The sequence below is a fragment of the Condylura cristata genome, unplaced genomic scaffold, assembly GCF_000260355.1.
Source record: "Condylura cristata isolate star-nosed mole 26May11 unplaced genomic scaffold, ConCri1.0 scaffold00007, whole genome shotgun sequence".
In the NCBI taxonomy this organism is placed as follows: Eukaryota; Metazoa; Chordata; class Mammalia; order Eulipotyphla; family Talpidae; genus Condylura; species Condylura cristata.
This window is the reverse complement of record NW_004567108.1, coordinates 37,359,145-37,365,532: the sequence shown is the minus strand read 5'-3', so window position 1 is coordinate 37,365,532 and position 6,388 is coordinate 37,359,145.

The window sequence follows — 6,388 nt, the reverse complement described above, 5'->3', positions numbered from 1 at the left end:
ATATGAACTAGAAAATGTTATAAAGTCCTACTTTTAAAAAATGAAATCTTTTTAACATTGAAATAAGCAGATTTCTTAGGTAGATAACTTGGACTCTTTCACCCTTCCTAGTATTATTCTCAAGACTGATATCTATTACCTACATTCTATTGCCCACATCCGTGTCAAATTACTCTTCCCCATAACAGCTTGGCCATGCCACACTGCCGCTCAGTGACCTTTCAGGACTCCCCATTCCTTACTGGATTTCACCTAAAACCTTCAATTTGGCATTCAAGGACCTCTCCAACTGACCTCAATCTGTTTACAACTTCCCCTCCTCCACACAAAGCATTAACTCTAGAAAAAGTTTTTACTTTGGCCCTCCCTGGTGGTACTGCAGATTAAAGAACAGCACTAAGAAGCTAAAGCCACTTCAGCATGACTTTGATTCCTGGCCACAGAGGTGACCAACATGGCATGGCAGACCACTCATGACCCGCCCGCTGCTCCCCTCAGCAGTGTACTTTGTCAATCAATCTGTTCTGCTCCCCACTCTGTCTCTGGTGAATCCTCTCACCGCCCCTGCACCTCTGGCCTGTACCCCAGTTCTGTATGCATAAGTAAATAAATCTTTTTTTAAAAAAAGTTTTTATTCTTTCTCTTCCAAATACATTCCATTTTGTGATCTACATATGTTTCTTTGCCATATATTGTGAACATTGTTCCCCGTTCATTTGACTTTTTAAAGGGCAAATTTCCCCACCAGAACTGCCTTCCTAATCCAGTCCTAACTCCTAAGACCAAAGTCAGCTCCCACTTCATTAGTAATGAGGTCCCCCACATGTAACACAAATAATGACTCCTTCCTTAACATTTCCCATAATTATGATTCACACAATTCATTTGTAGTTCACCACTTACTACTGGCATTTTTTCATTCATTGTTCTCTATTGTGCTTATTATTTAAGTTTTCAAATTTGTAACCCCTATCTTCCATTTAATTGCTTACTCTTCTTTAAAAAGGGACAAGCTAAAATAAAAGGGGGGAGGGGAATAAGCTTATCCTCTCTGTAACTCACAGAACTTTCAAGAGTAACTTGCACATGCTGGAAATTCAGTAAGTACTTGTTCAATTTGTAGATGAGCAGAGATGTACATACTTTCAACAGTTAGGACCCGTTAAAGTCACTTCATATTCTTTCAGCTAATATGCCTTCACAGTGGTCCTTGGAACTTTGAAATATTAAAAAGAGCCCAAACAGCAAGTATTAGAGAGACTGTGGAGGGAAAGGGCCCAACTACACTGTTGGTGGGAATGTGAACTAGTACAACCATTATGGAAATCAACCTGGGTTTTTCTTAAAACACTAATAATGGAAATACCATACAACACAGCAATCCTACTCTTGGCCATCCAGCCACAGGATATGAAACCATGGGAAAAAAAAATGATATGTTTCACAATGTTCACGGCAACATTATTTATAATATATGGCTCAGGAAGCAGCCTAAATATACATCAAAGGATGGTTAAATAAAGAAGTGATGGTATAAAACACATAGAGGGTTAAATAGCCATAAGAAATGCAACCATTTTCAACAGAATGGAAGAAAGTTGAGGGTATTAATAGAGGCAAAGTAAGTCAGAATGGCAAAAACAAATACTGGACATTTATATAGCAGACAAATTGATAACATAAAAAAACTTTCAAAAACTAGTGTACATTAAAAAATATGAATTCTGCCTTACTGCATCTTTGTACTTACTTCACTCATTTCCTCTTCTCCCAGATAATTGAGAAGATATAGTGGCTCAGATGTACCAATACTGAGTGGACTTGTATGCTTCTGTCACACCCAATCTCCACTTCCCCTCCCTGTGGAAACGACCCATTTTCATCCAATAATCTCCTAATTTCAGCCCATGTGATTCCAGGGGAATTGACTCTACCTCAGGTTCAATGTGACATATGACACAGGCCACCCAGAGGGAACATTGTATTCATAGTCACTGGTTTGGAAAGGGTTTGACTCAGCCTGAGCCACTAAGATACCATGAAAGTTTTGCTGAGATGTTAGTGAGGGAGACTTTTTTTTTGGGGGGGGGCTCACTGGATTCAAGGCTGACTCTACACTATCCTATAGAGTGAGGAGTGAGACTTTTAAGCTAACAGAAGGAAAGATCAAGATAACATGATGACAATAATTGTGATTGTATCATCTATGTCACCAAATCTATCATTCCTGAAACCCTGACATCAACAAATTCCCATTTCTGTATAAACCTTTTTTAAGTTCTCTGTTACTTGTAAATGACACAGTGCTCTGGGATTAGCTTTTATAAGAGCCTTCTTTGACCACCAGCAACAGCACAAATTATAATACCTAGTGAAAAGGATAAGAAAACACTGCTTGGATGGTACTTATGCTATCTTAGGGAAGATCATACCATGCAAACAGAAAACAGCAATTCAAAAGCAAAAATTGGGGAAAATGACTGCTAGTTGGGTCTGTTTTTTGTTTTATGATGCTATTTTCTTCCAAGAGTGCTTAGAAATGAAAATGGGCCATCTACTTTATAAGTGCTTTAACAGCAGTTTGATGGGTGACTGAGTCTCCTCACAGAGCAGTATCTGGGGTACAGTCTCCAAATAGAAAGGAGTAGTATTTGAGCCAGGTAGCTGTGGAAAGGTGCTGCCGGTCACCAGCAATTCCAAGGCACAGAGCAGAGGTGCTGGCTCACACACCTTGACTCCTTCCTACAGAAGATAAGGTAAGAGGGCAGGAGGAGGGGGAGCCCACTACCTCACGACGGTAGTTCTCAGAAAGGCCTTTCTTTATGTGTCTGCCCTCACTGGATTTCAGCACATCCTCCATTACTTGAGCACTGGGTCACGTCAGAATGCTGTCCCAAGGGCCATGCCCACGGCTTAGCAACTATCTTTGACATTACTAATCTTGAGTAACTTGAAGAAACAGTAGAGTTTTGGCCACCCTCCGATTCTCTTCATCTCATGTTGATATGTTTCCCAACTAAAAATAGTAGCTTCCTGCTTCTCTGAGGTCAGCCTCAGAGGGCGCCTTAAATATCAATGTTGAAATGCTTATTTCAGCCCCAGGAAAACGAGTCTGTTGTGTCTCAACAGAATTGCCGTCTGAAGCCAAACTCTCTTTTGCTGCAACGCCCCCACAAAAGCCTGCAGAAAAGGGTCAGAAGCATCCACAAAGGGGAAAATCAGCAAAGATTTCCTTTCTTCTTTCTCCTTTTTTCTTTTAGCTCTGAGCTATGAACGTGCTTTAAAGTCCGAAGATGGGGCCCATTCTCAATGGTCCTTGTTCTTCAGGATGAGTTCAAAGATACAGAAAGCTGCTCTCTGAGAATGAAGGGAAAATGATGCTTTTGACTTAACTGCCAAAAGAGTTTAAAGTCTGAGAAATTCAAAGGTGAAATCTAAGAGGAAAGTTCAAGATTGTTCCCTGACATTGAAAGTCATGGCTTTTTTTTTTTTTTTTTCTGCAGGCAAGTAAGAGTCACACAGCTGTGCCTTTAGAACGATTTGACACACCTAGAAGATCAGACTGAAACGCCAAGAAAATGTCCCCAGGAGAGAAACAGTAAACATTCTGACATCATGGATGCTGATTGGCTTTTTCAATTCTGAGGACTTTTACATAGATTTGACTCTGATAAAAAGGCCTGCATCTGAACCATATGCCTAAGTGTTTTCTCTGGGTCGTTGGCCTGAGCAGCTGGCTGAACATGTTCAGCACTGATAAAACCGTCCTGACAAAAGCACTTCAGAGGGACCTGAGGGACAAGGTCTGAAAGATGTCTGCATTTTAAAAAGATACTAATTGCACAAAGAATGAAACCAGTCCTCTGAAATCTAACCCAACACCTTAATAGAAAGCAGAATGATAGTAGGGGATCTCAGAGACCAGACCTGCTTACTTTCTAAGCTCCCCTGATAGAGTGAGGCAATGATGAGGGAAAGGTTACCCCTGAGTATAGGGTGTGGGGGAGAATGCATTGACTTTTGAGGCTCTGATGAAACCTCAGGATCTGTAACAAAAATTTTACTTTAACAACTGAATGAGAAACAAAAGAGCAAAATTCTATTACCAAAGAACTGTTGGAGATGAGGTTATTGTCTCTAAAACCTCAGATGTGGGCAAGTTCTATCCTTTGTACTTATTTCACTCATTTCCTCTTCTCCCAGACAATTGAGAAGACTAGTGGCTCAGATGTACCAATACTGAGTGGACTTGTATGCTTCTGTCACACTCAATCTCTGCTTCCCTTTCCTGTGGAAATGACCCATTTTCATCCAATAATCTCCTATTTTAAGCCCATGTGATTCCAGGGGAGTTGACTCTACCTCAGGTTCAATATGACATAGCTGGTGTGGAAGTCTGTCAGGAAGACAGGCGAAGGATGGTGCCCAAAGGGCATGGATGGATGGCCCAGCCACATGCTCCGTATCTCAGGCTCTTGAGAGACCTGCTGTGCTTCTCTATACAACACATACGATCATGGAGTCCGTATCGGTGGCCAACCACCGTCTAATAATAGTGTAGCAAACAAAGAATCCTACATTACTAAACAGTGACATCAAACAAGGAATTAAATAAGCAGATGCTGTCTGAGCCGATCAGAGCTGGGGACTTTGGTGCCCATTGCCATGTCTTATGGCTACATGACCTCCCCATCAGGGCAGTACAGAGATCCAGCTCTCCAGTGGTCACTTCTCAGCCTTATTTTTATCTAAAGAACTTAAAACTTGAAGATGAGTAAACAGCTCAATATTTAAGGTGCACAAATATGTCAGAGTAGGATCCTAAATTCTTAACTTCACATGGCCAATGGCATTTGTGATAAAAACAGATGAGCCAAATCAAATAGAGTGATAGTCTCAGGATAGCCGTTCTATGCTTCAAATGAACAATTAATATATTACTGCTGTCTGCAAAAATATGATCTAAACAAATAACAACATAAAAGCATCCCAAGGTTATTCAGTATGCACACATCAGTCTCTGGTGATGGCCACAGGAATTAATTGAGTGTGGAAATGGGGATAAGACTCTCATGGTAATAAAGAAGGATAACGATTTTACAAAATAAAGCAGTGAGCCCAGCAGCCCATTACTCTACCCTCAATCCCCCTTTTCTCTGCCTCTTCCTTACACAGAGACAGAAATGTGCAACCCAAGGAGTCAACAAAGTTCCTAAACAGAAGATGAATGGTAGCTATGTGGCCTGCAGCCCAGCAGAACTCAGGAGAGAGTCACTGTTAGAGAGTAATGGCTTGGTTACTGATGATACAGAGGCAGCAACACGTCATCCCCAAAAGATAAACTGTATTATCTACATTTCATAGGATAAATTAAATTCCTTTCACCTTTTTTCCCAACTTAAAGATGGCTATAGGCTCTCTGAGCAGAAGTGTCAGGTTGGGATTACGTAAATGAGTTACATCTTTGAGTTAATAAGAGAAGTGTCCAGTCATAGTATGCATATGTTAACAATGCTTGGTCCTTTCTTTAGAATATGCTGGAATTCAACTTTCTGTTTTATGGGATATTTGAGTTTAGGGGGATTTTGTATGCTTGTTTGGGAAAAGAGAAAATACTATCATTTTTGCCTATTATGGAGGTCTTTCAGATTCTGATTCACCTGTTATTAAGGAGCACCTACTATGTGCCAAGTTCTGTGCTTAGTTCATGTGTATACATTATTTCATTTGAAGACAATCACTGTCACTTAAAGTAGATAATACAACTCCCCACTAAGTAAACCAATACTCCAAGGAATTAAGCTTCTTGCCAAAGGTCAAATGAACTCATTAATGATTACAAAATTAGAAGTTTGATAGCCACACTTTCACTATCCCAGAGCCACCTCTCCAGAACTAGATATTTCCCCAAAGCATCAGAACCAAGGGACATCACTGTGCTTATGGTCTATAGTCATGTAAAGCTGCAATATCCCCATGTATACAAAATGTCAATTGTCTGCATTTTTGCAGCTTTTCAATAAAGTGTCTGCCACTCTTCCCAGTGCAGCCAAGTAACCCCCAGTGCACAGCAGAAATTTTTCTTCTTTTGTTAGTAAGTCTAACAAAAGTATATTTAAAATAATTCCTATAGTACATAGGCAAAGGAAAAAGGATAATAACTAAACATAGAAGAGAGGTCATTTTATAGAAAGGAAATGTTTTGAGAACTTTAAGAGCAAGTCAAGCCTTAAGACTTTGCCACAACACCATGTGAAGAGCTAGAAAGTGTGAATTAGATATAGATCAAAGAGTGTGATATTGTACCTGTCCCTGTGTGAGCTGGCCAGAGGTGGAGTGCAGGGCCCCAAAGGCAGTGATAACAAATGTTTACACTGCACATATTCTA